The sequence below is a fragment of the Chiloscyllium plagiosum genome, unplaced genomic scaffold (assembly GCF_037043375.1).
Source record: "Chiloscyllium plagiosum isolate Xiang-an unplaced genomic scaffold, Cpla_swu_hap1 HiC_scaffold_3, whole genome shotgun sequence".
NCBI classification, from domain to species: domain Eukaryota; kingdom Metazoa; phylum Chordata; class Chondrichthyes; order Orectolobiformes; family Hemiscylliidae; genus Chiloscyllium; species Chiloscyllium plagiosum.
The window spans coordinates 84,135,288-84,159,383 of record NW_028270141.1 but is presented as its reverse complement, the minus strand read 5'-3'; positions in this window follow the sequence as shown (position 1 = coordinate 84,159,383).

Sequence of the window (24,096 nt, the reverse complement as noted above, 5' to 3'; positions counted from 1 at the left end):
ACCCTAATCATCCTTTTATTCCTCACATACCTATAGAAAGGGTTCTCCTTTATTCTATTTGCTAAAGACTGCTCATATCCTCTCTTTGCTCCTCTTAACTCTCTCTTTAAATCCTTCCTAGGTGATCTGTAACTCTCCATCACCTCATCTGAACCATCTTGCCTCATCAACACATAAGCCTCCTTCTTCTTCGTAACAAAAGATGCAATTTCTGTTGTAAACCACCTTACCTTATCACTTCCTCCCTGCCTGACAGGGACATACCTATCAAGGACACGCAATATCTGTTCCTCAAACCAACTCCACATTTCCATTATCTGCATCCCCTGCATTTTGCTACCCCATTCTGTGCATCCTAATTCCTGCCTAACTGCATTATAATTGCCCTTGCCCCATCGATAAGTCTTGACGTGTGGCATGTACCTATCCCTTTCCATTGCTCAACTAAATGTAACTGAATTATGGTCACTCTCTCCAAAGTGCTCACCTACAACTAAATCAAACATCTGGCCTGGTTCATTACCAAGCACCAGATCCAATGTGGTCTCCCCTCTTGTCGGCCCTTTGACATACTGTGTCAGGAAACCCTACTGTGCACATTGGATAAAAACTGATCCATCCGACGTTCTAGAGTTATAGCATTTCCAGTCAATGTTAAAGTCCCCCACAATGACCACCGTGTTCTTTTCACTCCTACCCAGAATAATTTTGCTAATCCTCTCTTCCACCTCACTGGAACTCTGCAGAGGCCTATAAAAAAAATCTCCAAGCAGTGTGACTTCTCCTCTGCTGTTTCTAACCTCAGCCCACACTACCTTAGTAGGCGATTCCTCTTCAAAGGTTCTCTCAGCCACCATTATACTATCCTTGACTAACAAGGCCATGCCTCCCCCTCTTTTACCGCCTTGCCTGTTCTTAATGAAAGATCCAAACCCTGGAACCTGCAACATCCATTCCTCACCATGCTCTATCCATGTCTCTGAAATGGCCACAACATTGAAGCCCCAGGCACCTATCCATGCTGCAAGCTCACCTACCTTATTTTGGATACTTCTGGCGTTGAAGTAGACACACTTCAAACCGCTTCACTGTTTTCCAGCACATTTCTGTGACCCTGAAGTCCTGTCCCTGTCCTTCCTACTCTCATCTTCCTGTGCACTGCAACAACACCTCCGGTTCCTATTCCCCTGCTGGTTTAAACCCACCCGAATAGTACCAGCAAATTTCCCACCCAGGTTATTAGTACCCCTCTTGTTCAAGTGAAGACCGTCCTGTTTGTACAGGTCCCACCTTCCCCAGAATGAGCCCCAATTATCTAAGAACCTGAAACCCTCCCTCCTGCACCATCCTTGCAGCCATGTGTTCAGCTGATAACTCTCCCTATTCCTTGCCTCACTATCACGTGGCATGGGCAACAAACCAGAGATAACAACTCTGTTTGTTCTAGTTCTCAGCTTCCACCCTAGCTCCCTGAAATCCTGCCTTATATCCCTATCCTTCTTTCTACCTATGTCATTGGTAGCTACATGGACAACGACTTGAGGCTGGTCACCCTCTCCCTACAGAACCCCAAAGATACAATCCGAGACATTACGGGCCCTGGCACCTGGGAGGCAACAAACCAACCGTGAGTCTCGTTCTTTCCCTACAAACCTTCTATCTGAACCTCTAACTGTTGAGTCCCCAATGACTAACACTCTCCTCCTGTCCCTCCTTCCCTTCTGTGCCACAGGGACAGGCTCTGTGCCAGAGACCTGGGCCCCACTTCATATCCCTGGTAAGTCGTCCCCCTCAACAGTATCCAAAATAGTATACGTGTTTTTCAGGGGAACGACCACAGGGGATCCCTCCACTGACTGTTTCTTCCCCTGTCGAACAGTCACCCAGCTTCCTTCGTGCCCAGGAGTAACTACTTCCCTGTAACTCTTATCTATCACAGCCTCTGCCCCCCGAATGATCCGAAGTTCATCCAGCTCCCGCTCCAGTTCCCTAACACGGTCTTGGAGGAGGGAGAGTTGGGTGCACTTCCTTCAGATGTACTTGGATGGGACACTAATGGCATCCCTCACCTCAAACATCATGCAGGACGAACATTGCTCTTCCTGCACTGCCATCCCTGTTAGTCCCCTTATCACAAAGTAAAAAACAAAGAGACGCTTACTTGATATGTGCCTGGTTTTTAAGGTTTAGAGGAGGTGGTTGGGTGGGAGGTCCTACAAAGGTAGGGTCTCGGGATAAGAAAACACTGACTTATATAGCTGTACAGAAATGAAAATAAGAGGTCCCTCTTTTCCTAGAAATCTTGCTCTCTGACTTCAAATTTAAACACTCAGTCTCGACTGAGTGTTACTGATAGCCCAGTCTGACATCCAGGACTACTTGCTGAAGAATGTGTGTTATTCCAGAGATGCCAAGACCAGACTGAGGGGCTGAAACTGTTGAACCCCTTGGGCTATATGTCTGATATGAAGTGTATATTATAAGCTGCGCTTTTCCAGCAACACATTTTTCAGCTCAGTGTATGTTATAAATGTCAGGAATATTGCAATTGTATGGACGCAACTCAGGTTGGAACATATTGTCTGGAGGAAGCTTGAATTTCATTGCATTAACTATAATTTTATATTTTAAATGTTTCGAATGTACTTTACAAAATTTGTGAATAATGTATATTATTTAAAAAGTTGGGAAAGTAGATGATACCCAATCAAAATAAGAAAATATAAATCTTTCTTATTAAAACACAATCAACCATCCATGTGCTACAAAAGAATTCACTCATTATTGGTGCATACAAGAATTGCTTTGCACCTACAGCCAATACTTTGGAAAGCGGGAATCATATATAACAGGTTTATTGCTTAGTGCTCTGCAAGGCTGGCTCTCTGGACAAAAAACTGATAACTTAATAAGCAACTTTGGAGATACTGTCAGAGTGATACCTACAGTTGTTCCAGCTGTGATCTGAAAGATACCTGTAGGATTACCAACGTGTTCAAGCAGTAGTAATTCACAATTTGTGGGAGCATGGCACTCCAAATCCTCTTTAACTTCACATGCAGGTCATAAAGCATTTGCTTATTAAATTTAAATCTCAGTCAACACTGTGTGTCTGACCATCTATAAAATTAATGTGACATCTGTAAATCCTGAGGGATGGCTTTATTTTCACAACTCAACCATGACAGTGCTACCAGTTCCTGTCTGCCATTGTAATCCCAGATATTTCACAGAATTGGCAGCCATTTCTACTCAGCTGCAGTCTTTAATTCCTGCAGAGTAATGCAAGCAATCACACAGAAAGTTGTATTTTTACACCAGACATTTCTGGAATTTGTTGTAGTTTCAACATTCAAAGATAAATTTGATAAGGTACAGGCTTTATAAAATTGAGTCTATTAATCATGATGTGATGTATTTTGCATATTTATTTAAAAGCTAAACTCCATTATTAACAGTGAAGCTCTACTCCAGCATCTGACTTCCCATAAAGAATGGATGCTGGCTTTTTGCCTTGGGGCATTTCTCAAGTTCAGCACTGAACCTTTTGCATACTTTTATCACATTGCATATTTTTCCTAGAGCCCTTCAACTTGAAAAAGAGACAAAACAAAACTGCACATGCTGGAATCCAAGGTAGACAAGCAGGAGGCTGGAAGAATACAGCCAACCAGGCAGCATCAAGAGGTGGAGAAGTCAACGTTTCAGGTGTGACCCTTCTTCAGGACTGGGGATGGGTGTCAGGGGTGCTGCAGATAAAGGGGTGGCAAGGGCAGAGTGGTGAATGGGGATAGGTGGTGATAGGTAGAGGGGACAACCTGGTTGGTCAATGGGAGGAATGAATCCAGTTGGTGATGAGAAGGTAGGGCCGATGAGAGGAATGGAAGAGATGGAGAGGCGCTTGGAAGGCAGTCGGGGCATGAGAAGGGACATTATTTGAAATTGGAGAACTCAATGTTGAGTCCTCCAAGCTGTAGGCTGCCCAAGCAGAAGACAAGGTGTTGTTCCTCCAATTTGCGGTTTGCTTCACTGTGGCAATGGAGGAGGCCAAGGATGGTCAGGTTGGAAAGGGAGTGAGAAGGGGAACTAAAATAGGCATTGACTGGGAGGTCTGGTTAGGCCCTGATAGCCGGGCTGAGATGCTCGGCGAAATGTGCCCTGAGTTTACGTTTGGTCTCCCCGATGTAGAGAAGACCATGTCGGGAACACCGGACACAGTAAACTAGGTTGGAAGAGAAGCAGGTGGACCTCCAACTCACCCAGAAGGTCTCCTTGGGTCCTTCCCATTCCCCAACTCCCTTCCTAGCCCTCCCTCCTCCCTTCTATTCCTCTGACCAACCAATCCTTCCAGCTACCATCCAAATTCATTCCTCTCATCGACCAACTGAGTCATACCTCCAACCTATGTTTACTTATCCTTACCTCATCACCCTGCACCCCCCTCGCCCACTCACCCCCTTTATCTGTAGTTCCCCTTACACTGATCCCCAGTCCTGAAGAAGGGTTACATCCAAAACATTAACTTCTCCACCTCTTGATGCTGCCGAGTTTGCTGTGTTCTTCCAGCCTCCTGTTTGTCTACCTTCAACTTGAAAAAACATATTTTAATGACATCCTTACGATTACTGCTACAGTAAGCGCAGGCCACAGACTGAATAGCAATAACAATTGACTGTCTCAGTTACCCTAACAGTCAATAAACTATCTTTTTTATGGTCCATAGAACAAAACAAGTGCAATGAGATTAAGTGCATAATTATTTGTAAAGCAAAGCATGTCTAGCTAACCCCTGTTCTGAGCTGTTTTTGGGTTACTGCTGAACTTCTTTTCTAGCTGAGGATTCTTTGGGATGTGGAGTCACTGATATTTGTTTCCCACTGTTAACTGCCCTTGAAAAGATGATGATGAGGCTTCTTCTTGCTCCACCTCTACACTTCTTGTCAGGAAGGCAGTCAGCTCTTAGAAGGGGAGTTCCATTTTCCAGGCAGCACTGAGAATACAGCAATATTTTGGTGTCTTTGGCTGTGGGAAACACTGATTTCTATTCCCTTTTTGAATGAGACAGTAGAATTATTAGGAACATTTCACTGTGAACCTCTTTCCTTTCAGATTCCCAGTATTTTCTATCAGTTGTAATTGATGCCATTCTTTACCTTTGCCCTTTATCGGAGTCAAACATGCTCCCTTCCTATTGATCAGTTGTCCCTGTATGATTGATCTGGTCTAATCCTATTTTTAGAATTCTATGCAGGTGATTCAAACTGAGGGGCTATTTAGAATGTTGCAAGGATATTGGTTAATTTTTCAATCAGAAATGAATCTGACTGTTTTATTATTGCATTTCATTCTTATTATTATTTCATTCCAGACAGGAAGTGTACTTTTAAGACTGTCAGATGACACCAGAAGTTGAGACATTCCTGTATAAAAGTTCTTGCCTCACTTCCAGTATGGTGCAATTGAGTCAATACAGTGTAATCAGTAGTCAGTCATGTGTTGTGTTACAGTTTTGGAATGTAGCCATAACATCAGTAAGTACACAACCCAGACTCTGTGTGATATGTGAAAGTATGTGAAGAGTTACTGTTGTTAATAAACTTCAAGTTATCCATCTCAAAGATAGCCATTCTTTATGATAAACATGTTAGCATATAGGAAAGCTCTCAGGCCACATCATACTGACAGTAATATTTGACCCAAGGAACCTTGTCACCCATTTCCCTTACAATCATTCCTGTCTTCTTTGGTTATTGACTGATAATGTTGTGAGAGTACTTCTTCCTTTTTACATTTCTCTGAGGTGCACAGATGTTTTCCTACATTGCTGACAGTTGTGCAAAGGTAGACTAACCTTCAATACCAAGAGCTGGACATATCTTTTCTTAAAGAAAATATAATTCCTTGTTAGCTTCTTTGTTATATCTCACAATGACCAACGGGAGCTTCAATGCACTATAAGGAGTGAGAAAGAAAACCACTACAGCTCTTTGTTTGAAACTTCTGTATCCATATGTGAGACAAGATGATATCTGCCTGCAGCAATGGTTGCTGTGTATGGAGTCTTTTGATTTTTCTTCAAACTTCAGCAGGGAAATGACTTCAAAGTACAAAAATCATTGAGGGTTATTAAGGATACATGTAGCTATCATTTCTTTTACAGGGTTTGGGTGTGGTTGGCGAGGGGTTGGGGTGGGGGGTGTATTTCCTTATGTTGTTGTGTTCCATCTTGATATCTTCTGATGTAAGTTGGTCCAACATAGCCTTCTTCAGAGAATCACCAGCTCCCCCTCTTGACCTCTCAAACCCTGAGCGATCAACCACAGGAAAGTAAATGAGAACAACTTGAGAAAGCCACATCACAACTTATTTACATGAGAAGGGCTGCCTCCTGCCAATTGTATGCACTGCTTCAAAATGTCTGACATCACAAAGAAATACGCTCATATAAAGAGCTAAAATATTGAAAAATGCATGAAATGATTTGCAATTTCTGGCATGGGGAAATGTCTGAGTGTTTATTGTTAATGATATGATTTAACCTCAGATTCATAGGCTGTGGCAAAAGAAGCCTACAGTCTTCAAACACTATTGCGATTCTACTTCAGCACCTGATTTGATCAATGTTCACTGCTGTGAGATAAGTAGGCAGTACATCTGTTGTGGTTTGTGCCACTAATGTATATTAGATAAACACAGTCTGAGCTATGTCAATTATTCTTGACCTGAGATTAGACAGAAGCTTTGCTGCTGGTTAATGAATGAGGTCCCTCTGTTATTGGCAATTTGAGGAGCTGAGTGCAACTGCACTGGGGAGTGGCAGATGGCAGATTTTGAATATTTCAGAACAAGGTCCACAAGTAAAGTGTCAATGACATAATTGCCAAAGTTCCAATTAAAAGGAGATGGAAGTATTCCCTTAACAGTTACCAGTGGAGTTGGTTAAACTCATATCATGATAATAATTGGGAAATACTTAATGGGCCACTTTTAAATGACCTTTAGCCATTTCTAATAAATATACTATTGTTAGTTAAAGTAACAATGATTGGAAAATCCAGGTTAGAAGGTCATAGGTGACTAACATAGACAACACTAAATTGCATTTCACTCACTCACTCACTCTTTCACTACATGTACTCTCTTTGCCACTTAAGCTAGAAGGCTAACCTTATGATGTCACTGAAATTGACCTGGCCACTGTTAGATGTTCATGGAAAAAGATTTCTAAATCCAGATTGAAATGATGGTTTAAACGTCAAGTTCCATTTTGTTTGAGAAAATAATACAATCTTCTCGTAGAATTTTGACCTCATCCCAAGCATTAATGTGATGAGGGAGAAGGAATACAGGAATAGCTTCTGAAATTTAAAACAATATCGTACTTAAAACTAAAAGGTTGCATGTGAGGGAAAGTATCATTGCTGCCCTGTTAAATAGTCACGATAAATTTTAATAAATTTTAATCTTTAATTCAGGCCATTCAACCCATTCTAGATTAAAACCAATGACTGCAGATGCTGGAAACCAGAGTCTAGATTAGAGTGGTGCTGGAAAAGCACAGCAGTTCAGGCAGCATCCGAGGAGCAGTACTCATTCAACCCATTTGTACTAGATCTCCAAATGAGCAGCATGACTTAGTACCATTTTCCTGTCTTTTCTCCCATAAACCCTGCACATCGTTACTATTTAAATAATTATCCAATGCCCTTGAGTGCCACAATTGAACCTGCTTCCATCACAGTCCCGACATTCCAGACCCAGACCTCATTGCGCGAAAAGATGTCTTTCTCATTTTGCATTTGTTTCTTTTGCAAATTACTTTAAATTTATATTTCTCCATATCTACAGTTTCTCCTTATTTATTGCATCCATCCCGTCATGATTTTGAAAACTTCTATCAAATTTCCTCTTAGCTTGTATCAATCTCTCCAATCTATCCTCATGATTGAAGTTTCTCATCATTCAAACAGTTCTTGTAAACCTCTCTTGCATTCTCGCCAATGCATTCACACCCTTCCGAGAGAGTGTGACACCCAAAGCTGTGCACAGTGCTCTCGCTGAGATCTAATAAGGACTTAACAAGTTCAGCATCACCTCTATGCCCCATAGCAATAAAGCCTGGGATAGTGCTGTGTTACGTGGTAACTGTTCTCTCCCCCTGTCTTGTCACGTTCAATCCTTCAATGATCTATGCCCATATATGTGCAGCAACAGCAGGAGTGGTGAGAGTGAAGACCAGGGGGCTGCCAGGAAAGTAAATTTTCCTTTTAAATCCTTGGGCAGCACGGTGGCACAGTGGTTAGCACTGCTGCCTCACAGCGCCAGAGACCTGGGTTCAATTCCTGCCTCAGGCAACTGACTGTGTGGAGTTTGCATGTTCTCCCCGTGTCTCCGTGGGTTTCCTCCGGGTGTTCCGGTTTCCTCCCACAGTCCAAAAATGTGCAGGTCAGGTGAATTGGCCATGCTAAATTGCCCGTAGTGTTAGGTAAGGGGTAAATGTAGGGGTATGGGTGAGTTGCGCTTCGGCGGGTCAGTGTGGACTTGTTGGGCCGAAGGGCCTGTTTCCACACTGTAAGTAATCTAATCTAATCTAATCCTTACCTCATGAATAGGTGGAGTGAAGGCTCAACAGGAGTGGTCATGGACACGGGGATTGCTGAGCACATGAACTGATATATTCAGGCTGTGGCTAAACCTGAGTCATGATATGTGTCGTGTCTCCCACTCATCTTGCTCCTCTAACTAAAAAAAAGACCGTGTGTGAAGGGTTGGTAAGGTAAGGCTTGTTTTTTGTTTTTTTCCCATTTATTCAATCTCTCTTGGCATTTTAGAGCAGAGGGTCAGGCAGTTGCATGCTCCTCTTGCATGATGTGGAAGGTAAGGGTCACCAGTAGTGCCCCTGCTGACGTTGCCTGCAACTTCGGCTCCTCACAGAACGCGTTAGGGAACTGGAGCTGGAGCTGGATGAACTTTGGATCATTCAGGAGACTGAAAGGGTGATAGAGAGGAATTGTAGAGAGATAGTCACACCTAAGTGACAGGATCAAGGTAGCTGGGTGACTGTCAGGAGAGGGAAAGGGAATAGGCAGACAGAGCAGGGACCCCCTGTGGCCATTCCACTCAATAATATGTATATTGCTTTGGATACTGCTGAGGGGGACAACCTACAAGGGGAAAGCCACAGCGGCCAGGTTTCTGGCACTGAGCCTGGCTCTGGGGGCTCAGAGGGAAGGTGAGAGAATAATAGATTCATTCATGAGAGTGACAGACAGGAGATTCTATGGTCATGAGCAAGACTCCCAGATGGTATGTTGCCTCCTGGGTGCCAGGGTCAGGGATGTCTTGGATCGAGTCTACAGAATTCTTAAGGGGGAGGGAGAGCAACTAGAAGTCATGGTACCCATAGCTAGGGAAAGGGAGGAGGACCAGAAATGAAAGTACAGGGAGTTAGGTTGGAAACTAGAAGGCAGGATGAGCAGAGTAGTAATCTCAGGATTGCTATTGGTGCCACGTGCTAGTGAGGCTAGGAATAGAGAACGAGTGCAGATGAACACCTAGCTGCAGGGTTGCTATACGAGGGAGATCTTCAGATATTTGAATCGTTGGGATAACTTTTGGGGAAGGTGGGACCAAGAAGCACTGTTTGCACCTGAACTGGATGGGCACCAGTATTCTTGGTGTGGAGGTTTGCTAGAGCTCTTCAGGAGGATTTAAACTAGATTGGCAGGGAGTGGGAACCTGAGCTATGGATCAGATGATGGTATAGATAGTGAACAGCTAGATACAGCGTGCAGAGGGTCTGAGAGGAGGGATAGGCACTTGATAGGGCAAATGTGATGGGTTGAAGTGTGTCTATTTTAATGCAAAAGGTACTGAATAACCTTGGTTATTCAAACATCAATTTTCCAAATTTCAGATTGTCTGAACAAGATCTCAAGCTCCCTGTACATGCATTTCAATTGAAGTCGGAAAATTCTATTCCTCGTTCACTTAATGCATTATTTTGTAAATCTGAAGAGGAATATAGATGCAAGTATGCTTCAATAAATAATTAACTTCAAATACATAATCGAGACATGACGTTAGAGCTAAGTCTTACACTTTTTATAAAAAGGCTGTCTGATACTTATTCTCCCTGAGGACAAAGGTTTGTGATTGTGAACACACAAGAACAACATATGTGCAAGCCCGAGCTGTGTGCTCTAACAACAAGATTCTCTCTCAACATTGACTCGCTCTGTTTTGCAAACCCAACAATTTTTTTTTTCTCAGCTCATTCTCCAGACAGTTAAGTCAAAATATGTGATTGCTCTTTTTGCTTCTGTTGATTTTTCCACCCATTATCTCACAAACACTCTTTTCTTTCCAAACAAAAAGTAGTTCAATATCTTCAAGCTGACAAGAAAATTTAATGTAACTTTTTTTTGATGGGGGAGAGCAAATCATAGTGAGTTACTACACGTGAACATAAACAGGAGGAAATCTTGATGGGAGGAAACATGAGGAAAACATGTCCCTCTAAAAACAATTAAGGAGAGGACGGAAACTGAAGGTTAGAAGTAACAGGGTTGTTGTCATGGGTGACTTTAATTTCCCTCATAATGATAGGAGCATCCTTAGTTCAAACAGTTTAAATGGAACATATTTTTTCAGGTGCGTCCAGCAAGGGTTCCTAATGCAATATGTAAATAGGTTGACGAGTGGGGAGGCCATATTGGATTTGGTGCTTGGTAACAAATCATGCCAGGTGTCAGATCTCTCGGTGGGAGAGCATTTTGGTGATAGTGATCACAACTCCCTGACATTTACTATACTCGCAGAGAGGCATAGGAACATGGGAAAGTATGGGAAAGTATTTAATTGGGGAAGAGGGAATTACAATGCTGTTAGGCAGGAATTGGGGCGACTAACTTGGGAACAGATGTTCTCAGGGAATTGCACGACAGAAATGTAGAGGTTGTTTAGGGAGCAGTTGCTGATAGTGTTAGATTGGTTTATCACACTGAGGCAAGGAAGGGGTGGTAGGTTGAAAGAGTCTGGGTGACAAGGGACCTGGAACATCTAGTGAAGAGGAAGAAGGAAGCTTATTTAAAATTGAGGAGGCAAGGATCAGACAGGGCATTGGAGGGTTACAAGATAGCCAGGAAGGAACTGAAGAATGGGCTTAGGAGAGCTTGAATAGGGCATGAAAAAAGCATTAGCGGTTAGGATTAAGGAAAACCCTAAGTCATTCTACACTTAGGTGAGAAACATCAGAGTGGCTAGACTGAGGGTTGGGCTGATCAGGAGTAATGGAGGGAACTTGTGTCTGGAGTCAGAGCAAGTAGGGGAGGTCCTTAATGAATGCATTGTTTCAGTATTCACTACTGAAAGGGATCTTGTCGTTTCTGAGGACAACGTGAAACTGGCTGATATTCTTGAACAGATTGATGTTAGAAAGGAGCATCTGCTGAAAAGTTTGAAAAACATAAGGATATATAAATACCCTGGACCAGATGGGATCTACCCTGGATTATGACAGAAAGCGAGGGAAGTGATTGCTGCAGTTTTGACGATGATCTTTGCATTCTGGATTAGTGATGCTGGAAGAGCACAGCAGTTCAGGCAGCATCCAAGGAGCTTCGAAATCGACGTTTCGGGCAAAAGCCTTCATCAGGCTTCCTGATGAAGGGCTTTTGCCCGAAACATCGATTTCGAAGCTCCTTGGATGCTGCCTGAACTGCTGTGCTCTTCCAGCACCACTAATCCAGAATCTGGTTTCCAGCATCTGCAGTCATTGTTTTTATCTCGATGATCTTTGCATCCTCACTGTCCATTGGAGTAATGCCAGATGATTAGTGGGTGGCAAATGTCATTCCCTTGTTCAAGAAAGGGAATAGAGATAACCTTGGGAATGACAGTCAGTCTTATGTCTGTGGTGGGCAAAGTATTGGAGGCAATTCTGAGAGACCGGATTTATGAATACTTGGAAAACCATAATTTAGCTAGAGATAGTCAGCATGGCTTTGTGAGGGGCATGTCATGCCTCATAAACCTTATTGAATTCTTTGAGGATGCGACAAAACACGTTGATGAAGGTAGAACAGTGGATGTGGGGTACATGGATTTTAGCAAGGCGTTAGATAAGGTTCCCCATGATAGGCTCATTCAAAAAGTAAGGAGGCATGGATACAGGGAAATCTGGCTGTCTGGATACAGATTTTGCTGGCCCACAGAAGAAAGAGGGTGGTAGTAGACAGAAAGTATTCAGCCTGGAGCTCGGTGACCAGTGGTGTTCCACAGAGATTGGTTCCGAGGTCTCTGCTCTCTGTGATGTGTATAAGTGACTTGGATGAAGAAGTGGAAAGGTGGGTTAGTAAGTTTGCCAATGACACAAATGTTGGTGGACTTGTGAATAGTGTGGAGGACTGTTGTAAGTTGCAACAAGACATTGACAGCATACAGAACTGGGCTGATAAGTGGCAGATGGAGCTCAACCTGGAAAAGTGTGCAGTCATTCACTTTGGAAGGTCAAACTTGAATGCAGAATACAGGGTTAAAAGCAGAATTCTTGGCAGTGTGGAGGAACAGTGGGATCTTGGGATCTATGTCCATAGATCCCTCAAAATTGCACCCAAGTTGATAGGGTTGTTAGGAAGGCGTATGGTGTGTTGGCTTTCATTAGTAGGGGGATTGAGTTTAAGAGCTGTGAGGAGAAAGTGAGGTCTGCAGATGCTGGAGATCAAAGTTGAAACTTTATTGCTGGAACAGCACAGCAGGTCAGGCAGCATCCAGGGAACAGGAGATTCGACGTTTCGGGCACAGGCCCTTCTTCAGGAATGAGCAGAGAGTGTTCAGCAGGAGAAGATAAAAGGTAGGGAGGAGGGACTTGGAGGAGGGGCGTTGGAAATGTGATAGGTGGAAAGAGGTCAAGGTGAGGGTGATAGGTCGGAGTAGGATGGAGGCGGAGAGGTCAAGAAGAAGACTGCAGGTCAGGAAGGCGGTGCCGGGCTGGAGGGATTCGGCTGAGACAAGGTGGGGGGAGGGGGGATGAAGAAACTGGTGAAGTCCAAGTTCATCCCCTGTGGTTGGAGGGTTCCCAGTCGGAAGATAAGACGCTCCTCCTCCGACCGTCGCGTTGTTGTGGTTTGGCGGTGGATGAGTCCAATGACCTGCATATCCTCGGTGGAGTGGGAGGGGGAGTTGAAATGCTGTACTACAGGGTGGTTGGGTTGGTTCGTCCGGGTGGCCCAGAGGTGCTCTCTGAATCGCTCCGCAAGTAGGCGGCCTGTCTCCCCAATATAGAGGAGGCCACACCGGCTGCAGCGGATGCAGTAGATGATGTGGGTGGAGGTGCAGGTGAATCTGTGGCGGATATGGAAGTTTCCTTTGGGGCCTTGGAGAGAAGTGAGGGGGGAGGTGTGGGCGCAAGTGTTGCACCTCCTGCGGTTGCAAGGGAAGGTGCCGGGAGTGGAGGTTGGGTCGGTGGGGGGTGTGGATCTGACAAGGGAGTCGCGGAGGGAGTGGTCTCTACGGAAAGCTGATAGGGGAGGGGAGGGAAATATATCCTTGGTGCTGGGGTCTGTTTGGAGGTGGCGGAAGTGACGGCGGATGATGCGCTGTACATGGAGATTGGTGGGGTGCCTGACCTGCTGTGCTGTTCCAGCAATAAAGTTTCAACGTTAAGAGCTGTGAGGTCATGCTGCAGATTTATGGAGCTCTGGTTAGATCACACTTAGAATATTGTGTTCACTTCTGATCACCTCAAAGATGTGAAAGCTTTAGAGAGGGTGCAGACGAGATTTACCAGGATGCTGCCTGGACATAAAGGCATGTTTTATGAAGAAAGGTTGAGGAAGCTAAAGAGTGGATAGCCAGAAACTTTTCCCAGGCAGAAATATCAATCATGAGGGGATGTGATTGCCAATCATAAGGTAATTGGAGGAAGGTTTAGGGGAGATGTCAGAGGTAGGTTCTTTACACAGAGAATGGTGGGTGTGTGGAATGCACTACTGGCAGTCAGATGTGACAAATACCTAGAGTCAGATACATTAGGGACAATGAAGTGACTCTTGGATAGGCCAATGGAAAATAATACAATGAAAGGTACAAAGGTTAGTCTGATCATCAAGGGTCGAAGGGCCTGGACTGTGCTGTACTGCTCTATATTCTATGTTCTACATATACCCAGGTCCCTCTGCTCCCACATTCCCTCGAGAGTTGAACCCCCCACCCCATGTTATATAGTATGTCCATGCCCTTAAAAACAACAACCACCTCATACTTCTTGTCATTGAAGTTCATCAGTCACCTATATGTACACTTCATCAACATGTCAATCTCCTTTTGCAGTTCTACACTGTCACATTCAATGTATTAAAGTTTCCAAGCTTCATATCATTCACAAACTTTGAAATTGTCCCTTGCACATCAAGATCTAGATCAATCCTACATATCAGGAAAACAAAGGTCCCAATAATGATCCTTGGGGTATTCCACTCAAACCTTTCTCAAGCCTGAAAAATATTGATTGACACTTACTGTTTCCTATCACTTTGCTAACTTTGTATCCACCTATGCAATGTTATTTTGTACTCAATGATCATTACATTTTCTGACGCATAGGTTGTGTTGCATTATATACATTGTCTTCTTTATGTATACTAACAGCATTACCTCATCAGTGCTTCTTCTACTTCTGCAAAAAACTCCCACGAGTTAGTTAAATGTAATTTCCTCTTTAGAAATCCATGCTGACTCTTCCTAATCAACTCACATTTTTCAATGTGACTACCATCTGTACCCCATATAATATCTTCCCCACAACTGAGGGTAAATGTATGTGTAAGAGCCTAAAATTGGCTCAAATTGCATGTGTCAAAAAGACGCAGACCAACAATGACCAGGTGAGTGATTGCTGCAGACAATTTAATCCACTGCAGAACATATCGTCATTGGATGACTCGGCAGGAAACAATAGGAGAGCATTGTATTAGGTATACAGATTCTGAAGTTAGCTGACTGTGGAGCATCTCATTTTTATAAGATACTAGCGATGTCTTTTCTCTGTTCAAATTTTAAATCCCAGCTTTTATTCAATTTGAGATTGTATATCAATGGGCAAGTCATAATTTGAACAGCATCTGGCACCTGGCTTTGTTAAGTACCACTACTCTTGAGCCATTTGAAGTTTGACATTTTCCCCTTCATTTTTGATTAAAATGCAAATAGCCACATGAATTATGTAAAAATGAGATTATTCTGGGTAATCAACATTAACATTTTTAAATTACTTAATTGCTAAGTTTGCTAGTGATTGAGTTTGAGAATGAGGAGCGACATGGGCAGCTCTTCAGGAACTAAGAAAATGTACGTTCCTACTGTGTGGACAATGCTCTTGTTAATCATGGAAAAGATAAAACCAGATGGAAACACTTCACATTGAATACAGTTAGTGGAATTAGAAATTACTTATTCAAATATTTATTCACTATAGCTTTATAAAATTATTAGGTTAAGCAACAAGGGACTCAAATATTCAAAAATGTACGTTTTTATTTGATTGAACCAAACTTTTTTTCCCTTTCACTCCTTCGAGCTGGATTCATGTCCAGCACTGACAGATGGGATGGGAATGCATTTAAATGATACATCAGCAACACAAATGAAGTGAAATTCCTCAGCCTCCAACTAGCTTCATGTGAGAACAACTTCATAGCACAATCCTGGCCTCAAAGCCATAATTCATTGACACCACAAAGAAGCAAAAAGGGCAATTCATTCAAGGAACACCTTATCTCATATCTGATGGATTAGAAATCCCAAAGCATCTCCAAACGGCATTTGTCACTGAAGCTAACTTAGCCTCTCAGGTATACCAAACTTTAATTTAGAAAAATCTTCCAGTGTCCTGTTTAATAGAGATAATAATGGAGATAATCAGTACTTCATATTATGAACTTTGCAATTGCTGTCCTTCTCATTTAAGAGAACAATAAAAAATGCTCAGTGATATTAGTAATATATTGTTATTGTTCAACTTGATTTGCAACAACGGTTAATAATCATTTTATTTTTTAAAAATTATGCAAACATATATCATGCTACAGAAAAAGCAATTTTGCGAATTTCCTTAGGCTCTGTTTGTCCTACTTATGCCGCCTCGAATGAATTATCTTTTATAAGTGCCACATATGCTGTGAAGTGAGAAAGCCTGGAGGTGCAGCCATTGGCACAAGAGTACACATTTTCAGTCATTATCATATCTCAGTTTATCCAATAAAGTCTAAAAAGAAATGAAATCACTGCTGATTGACAATGTTAAGCAACTGATTTTTGTCACTATGTTTCACTTTTTATATCACTAAAGGAAACTAGAAAATAGCAATGCGCTTTTCCAATTACAGGTACAACATTATAGAGAATAAAAATATGGTCATTAAACTGAAGTGTATTGGAAGCATTAATTATACACACAGCACACATCAATAGAATGAAAGGTTGCAAAGTAATAAAATCAATGAGTGTGAATCAGCATAAATAAAAATAATAAACATGCGCAGGATCTCGAGGGCAGAATGTAATCATCCTGCAGATAGAGTGAAAGTTTAGTGTTTCCATTTAGGGCAAATAGAAGATGACAGAAAAAAACCCACCAGAATTACAACTGAAAAGCTGTTATTATGGGAGATTATTATTAGAAAGTAATGCTATTTGTATCCAAATATGAATAAGATTGATGCCTTATTTTGCGGGTTCCACATTCTGTATATCAATTAGTTATAAACCACTTCTTCCTGTTCCACAGATAAAGTTGGATTTTCAAACCAGGGTCAGGAAACTTACGCTTGGATAATTTCTGGGTCCTGACCCCATTCAGTATTAGGATTATTGATGCATTGTCAAACAGAAATAAATGAATTGGCCCCAGAGGTGAATTTGGTGCCCAAGTAGTGGGACTGGGATGGCCTGGACATAGCCCATGGATCCAAGTGGTCCTTTGAAAAGACCAAGAGCACAAGGCACCTCACACCTTCAATGCATTATCTGAGCTGACACGGCACCTATTTTTAAAGTTCACTTGAGAATGTAACTTTAAAAAAATTTCTGGGATTTACATATGAAAGAACTGAAACTAACATGGTCATTCTAAAAGATGAGAGACATAACAAACAATCCAGGTCTTTTTCGATATATAATTTCAGTTGCAGCAGACTGTAAACTTTTGCTATAAATTCTGTGTCTTACAATCATATATTCTACAACCACCCGATGAAGGAGCAGAGTTCTGAAAGCTAGTGCTTCAAATAATCCTGTTGGACTATAACCTGGTGTTGTGTGATTTTTAACTTTGTATATCGCAGCCAACACCAGCATCTCCAAATCAGGAGCAGGCATGATGGAGTTGCTGTTTGCTAAGGTAATGTTGTTCCAGGATGCTGATAGAATCGATGCTATCAGGAGCATTCATCCACTGGAACATTAACGTTTTCTGATACTTTACTTGAAATGCTGAGGGAGGTAGTCTCTGAGCAGAGAGAAATATCATGTGTTCTGCAAAAAAAAAGCTACCCTGTGAGATCAGAAGGGCTTGGCTGGAGGTTGCCAGAGAGGTCAACAGAAGTGGTGTCACTTGGAGTTCATGAGTCCAAGTGTGATGGGGAAGCTCAAAGACTTGTGAAGAACCTGTAGGTGAGTAACAAGTCACACCCGGGCAACAATCCTCGAATTCTGTAGCAGCAGTACGTACACAAACTGAGTAGACTTAGTGTCCTCAGTTCTCCCTTACACTGACTGAACAAGTATCCAATTGTATCATTGAGAGGTCAGCCACCCTCATATGTGGCATGTAATTGAGAAGTGGACATTATTGAGGAGTAAGAGATGAGAGAGTTCGGTCCACTCAGACATCATTAGCTGCTCATCCTAGTTGAAAAGAAGGAGCCATGAGAAGGCTTGATTGGGTATTGTTCACAATCTCATACCTATTATGGTTCTATTTAAAAAATATTATTCATCTCGTCCATGTGATCTTCCGGACTGCAAGAATTGTAGGTGCCTGGGGGGGTCTGTGAACCTAATTAACTTTGCAAAAGGCCGCTGCCACTCCAGATCCTGTTGCGGTTCTATGTTTCCTCAACACGAACTTACCAATTTCACAACAGGACTGGTAAACTAAAGTTAGAGTCTGATTATTTGAAGACATATTTATTACAGGATTGCTCAGCAATCAGGTTCCATTTAAATGTTCAACAACTATTGGTACAAGAAAGCACAGCATCAATTCTCATCCTAAGTATTGCAAGCTAGACCTTGCAATGACTACTGGCCACATGTTCTTCACCTTGGTCACTTGCTCATTAGCGCATTTCCCTTAAAGCGATATTACATAAACATTGACGTAGCAAATAACACATAATTTTTTTGCTGGTACTATTGCAAGAGACTATTGGTAATGGTGAAACTAGAGATTATGAAGTGTAAGGTCATTTGATTGCTTTTTCTTCAGATTGCAGGCATGAAAAGAAAGTCTGCCCAATATACACAGTGTCTCTGACTGCTGTCATCTACTGGGTACATTGAGCTAAATTGATAAACTTTTCATCTCCACCATTTTGTGTCTTGAAATGGAAATGGAGCAAAATATCACGCCGTAGTTGTTTCTGACCTGTCCTGCAGGGGACACTATACAGTTGCATCATTGTCCAAACACTAGGGTATAAAGTACTGTTCCAGACAGGAGCTAACAAGAGTTATTAAAGTCATGAGCAAGTTACCAAGCTGTGAGAATGTTTTATGAACATAAAAACTAGGAACAAAAGTGATTTGGCCCCCAAAGCTTGCAATGTCATTCAACAAGATCATGATTGAGACATCTGTGTTATGAATTCCACATTCCTATTCATGCCTGATTACATTTGATTTCATTTACCCAAACTAAAACCTATCTCCTCAGTTATGAATGCATACTTAATAGCCCTGCTTCCATAGTATCCTGAGACAGAGTTCCAAAGTCACAAAATACCATTGAGAGAGAAAAAAGGCTCTTCATCATTGTCCGAAAAGGGTGACATTTAAATTTAGAACACTGCCCCTAGTTCTGAAGTGAGGAGATATTCTTTCTACATTCATCATGTCACGATTATTCAAAATCTTATACATAAGTCCATCATGTCCAACCATCCCCCTTGAGGCAGTCCACTCATACCAGACATCCTCTGAACCACTTGAAGTGCATTATTGACCATCCTTAAATGAGGAGATTAAGATTGCACATATCATTTGCAAGGTGGTCTCACCAATGTCTTATAATTGATCCATGTTCTCCTTACTTTTATGTTCAATTCCTCTCATTAGAATCGCATTATCCTCCTTGATTACGAGGTGTACCTGCAGGCTAACATTTTGTAACTCATGAATTAGAATACCTAAATCTCTCTGCACCTTGGATCTCTGTGGTTGTTCTCTGCTCAAATAAAATTACTTTACAAATATTCCTGCCAAAGTGAACAATTTCACATTTTCCCACAATCGACTCCATCTACTAGATTTTTTCCCAGTTACTCAACCTATCTGTATCCTTCTGCAACTTCTGTCTGTAATTTTCACAACATAGTTTCCTACTTATCATTGTATTGTCTTCAAACTTAGCTCCAATGCCTTGACTTCCCTCATTTAAGTTGTTGTAAATTCTAGAAAGTTGAGATGCCAGTTTGGATCCATGTGGGACTCCACTTGCATAATGCTGCTCATCAAAGACTCATTGAAGAGCAGACAAAGAATGCAGAAGACATTTACAAGGATGTTGCTTGAACTCAAGGGTCTGAGTTATAGGAAGAGGTTGGACAAGCTAGGACATTTTTCTTCAGAGCATAGGAGACTGAGGGTGGACCTAATAGAGGTGTATAAGATCATGAGATGTATGGATAGGATGAATGCACTCAGTCTTTTTCCCAGGTTGGGAATTGAAGACGAGACGGCATCAGTTTCAGGTTAGAGGGGAAAGAACGAAAGGGAACCTGAGGGGCAACTTTTTTTACACAGAAGATACTATGCATATGGAATAAGCTGCCAGGGGAAGTGGTTGAGGTGGGTACATTAACAACATTTAAAAGGCATTTAGACAAATACATGGATAGGAAATGATTAAAAGGATATGGACCAACTGCAGGGAAATGGGGTTAGCGTGGATGGACATTTTGGTCAGCATGGACCAGTTGGGCTAAAGGGCCTCTCTCCGTGCTGTTAGAATCTATGACTCTATGACTCAGTTTCTTGTGAGTTAGCCAGTTATCACATTCCATCTGAAAATTCAAGTGCAGTATGTCTACCAGCTTTGCTTTATCCATTGAACATGTTACTCTTTTAAAGGAATATAATAAATTTATCTTTCTCAAACTTATGCTGACTCTTCCCATTAACCTTGAGGTTTTTGAAGTGGCCAAATGTACAGAGGAACCTCAATTATCCAGCATTTGATTATCCGAATTTTGGATTATCCGGACAAAATAGCAAGGTCCTGATGCAAGGCTCTACTGTATTATCCGGCATTCTATTACCTTTTCGCAGCAGAGAGGGGCGGGAGCTGGGCAGAAGTTCAGACGGAGCGCAAAGCCGGTCGGGAAGGTAAGTGATTACTATATAAAGAACTTACCTCGACCCCAACGGTCTTTTCGCAGCAGAGAGCGGCGGGAGCTGGGCGGACGTTCAGCGATGTTATTACACCAATCATGCCAGAAGAGAGCAGAAGAGAGCAGACGATGAGGAAGGCAGAGAGGAGACAGGTGCAAGAGACCCCGGGAGAAGTACCTGCCAGGAACAAGTTGAAGCTTTTGGAAGCAGAGACTGATGACACTGCCAGTTCGCAAGGCGGCCAAGTTTGTCAATCAAAAGTTGCCGCAGAGGCAGAGCGGAAGAGTCGGACATTGCACAGAGCCGTGGTAATAGGGGACTCCATCGTGAGAGGAACTGACCGGGGTTTTTGTGGCAGCAGACAGGATTTAAGGATGGTGTGTTGCCTTCCTGGTGCTAGAGTGAAAGACATCACAGACAGAGTGCAGGAAATCCTCAAGGATGAGGGTGAAGAGCCAGAGGTGGTGGTACATGTCGGCACAAATGATGTCGGGAAGAAGAGGAGGAACATACTACAGCGAGACTTCGGAGAACTAGGAAGAAGGCTGAAAAGCAGGACGTCCAAGGTGGTTATCTCCGGTTTGCTTCCAGTTCCTCACACTAGTGTGGCCAGAAACAGGGAGATAATGGACTTGAACGTGTGGTTGGGGAACTGGTGCAGGAAGCAAGGATTTAAGTTCTAGGATCACTGGGGCATTTTTTGTGGTAAACATAAATTCTACAAGAGAGACGGCTTGCACCTTAATAGGTTAGGGATCAGCATTCTGGCAGGCAGGTTTTCTACTGCAACACTGCTACATTTAAACTAAGTAGTGGGGGGGGAGGGGACAAGCTGGATGTTTCAAAAGGAAATTGAAGGAAAATTAGAACAAGACAAGTCATGAAAGACAACTGTATTAATGAGGCAGAAAACTCGGAAAGGCATCATGCTGTAAGGTTGAGTGAAATAAGGGTTGATAGGAAGGGTGAGAGCAATAACAAATTAAAAATACTATACATGAATGCACGAAGCATTAGACAAAAGATGGAGGAGCTTGAGGCTCTTTTGGAAATTGGCAGATACGATATTGTGGGGATAACTGAGACGTGGCTTCAAGTGGACAGGGCCTGGGAAATGAATATTCAAGGCTACACGTGCTATCGTAAGGACAGACTGACGGGTAGAGGGGGTGGGATGGCCTTGTTGGTAAGGGAGGATATTCAGTCCCTTGCGCGGGGGGATCTAGAGTCAGGGGATGTAGAGTCAGTGTGGATAGAGCTTCAAAATACTAAGGGTAAAAAGACCCTCTTGGGAGTTATCTACAGGCCCCCAAACAGTAGTCTGGATGTGGGATGTAAGTTAAATCAGGAGCTGAAATTGGCCTGTCGCAAAGATGTCACTACAGTTGTTATGGGGGATTTTAACATGCAGGTAGACTGGGAGAATCAGGATGGTATTGGGCCTCAAGAAAGAGACTTTGTGGAGTGCCTCAGAGATGGATTCTTAGAGCAGCTGGTGCTGGAGCCGACTAGGGAGAAGGCAATTCTGGATCTGGTATTGCGTAACGAACCAGAATTGGTCAGAGACCTCGAAGTGAAGGAGCCATTGGGAAGTAGTGACCATAATACAATAAGCTTCAATCTGCAATTTGAGAGGGAGAGGGTACAGTCGGAAGTGACAGTACTTCTGTTGAATAAAGGGAATTATGGAGCTATGAGGGAGGAGCTGGTCAAAGTTCAATGGTGCAATACCTAAGCAGGGATGACCATGGAGGAACAATGGCGGATATTTCTGTGTATAATGCAGAAGTTGCAGGATCAGTTCATTCCTAAAAGGAAGAAAGATCCCAGGAGGAGGCAGGGGCGGCCATGGCTGACGAGGGAAGTAAAGAAACATATAAAGTTAAAAGAGAAAAAGTATAACACAGCTAAGATAAGTGGGAAAACTGAGGACTGGGAAGCTTTTAAAGAACAACAGAGGATTACTAAGAAGGAAATAGCAGAGGAAAAATGAGGTACGAAGGTAAACTGGCCAAGAATATTAATGAGGATAGTAAAAGCTTTTTTAGGTATGTGCAAGGCAAAAAAATGGTTAGGACAAAACTTGGACCCTTGGAGACAGAAACAGGGGAATATATTACTAGGAACAAAGAAATGGCAGAGGAATTAAATGGGTAATTCAGATCTGTGTTCACTTGGGAAGACACAAGCAATCTCCCTGAGGTAACAGTGGCTGAAGGACCTGAATTTAAGGGAATTTATATTTGCCAGAATTTGGTGTTGGAGAGACTGTTAGATCTGAAGGTTGATAAGTCTCCGGGGCCTGATGGTCTGCATCCCAGGGTACTGAAGGAGGTGGCTCGGGAAATCGTGGATGCGTTGGTGATTATTTTCCAGAGTTCAATAGATTCGAGGTCGGTTCCTGAGGATTGGAGGGTGGCTTATGTTATACCACTTTTTAAGAAAGGTGGGCGAGAGAAAGCAGGAAATTATAGACCAGTTAGTCTGACCTCAGTGGTAGGAAAGATGATGGAGTCTATTATAAAGGATGAAATTACTGCACATCTGGATAGTAGTAACAGGATAGGACAGAGTCAGCATGGATTTATGAAGGGGAAATATGCTTGACTAATCTTCTTGAATTTTTTGAGGATGTAACTATGAAGTTGGACGAGGGAAATCCAGTAGATGTAGTGTACCTGGACTTTCAGAAAGCTTTTGATAAAGTCCCACACAGGAGGTTAGTGAGTAAAATTAGGGCGCATGGTATTGGGGGCAAAGTACTAAATTGGATTGAAAATTGGTTGGCTAATAGGAAACAAAGGTTAGTGATAAATGGCTCCATTTCGGAATGGCAGGCAGTGACCAGTGGGGTACCGCAGGGATCCGTGCTGGGACCACAGCTTTTTACAATATATGTTAATGATATAGAAGATGGTATCAGCAATAACATTAGCAAATTTGCTGATGATACAAAGCTGTGTGGCAGGGTGAAAAGTGATGAGGATGTTAGGAGATTACAGGGTGACCTGGACAGGTTAGGTGAGTGGGCAGATGCATGGCAGATGCAGTTTAATGTGGATAAATGTATGGTTATCCACTTTGGTAGCAAGAACAGGAAGGCAGACTACTACCTCAATGGAATCAATTTATGTAAAGGGGCAGTACAGAGAAATCTGGGTGTTCTTGTACACCAGTCAATGAAGGCAAGCATGCAGGTACAGCAGGTAGTGAAGAAGGCTAATAGCATGCTGGCCTTCATAACAAGAGGAATTGAGTATAGAAGCAAAGAGGTGCTTCTGCAGATGTACAGGGCCCTGGTGAGACCACACCTGGAATACTGTGCGCAGTTTTTGTCTCCAAATTTGAGAAAAGACATTCTGACTATTGAGGGAGTGCAGCGTAGGTTCATGAGGTCAATTCCTGGAATGGCAGGATTACCTTACACTGAAAGACTGGCTTGTATACCCTTGAGTTTCGAAGATTGAGAGGGGATCTGATTGAGAC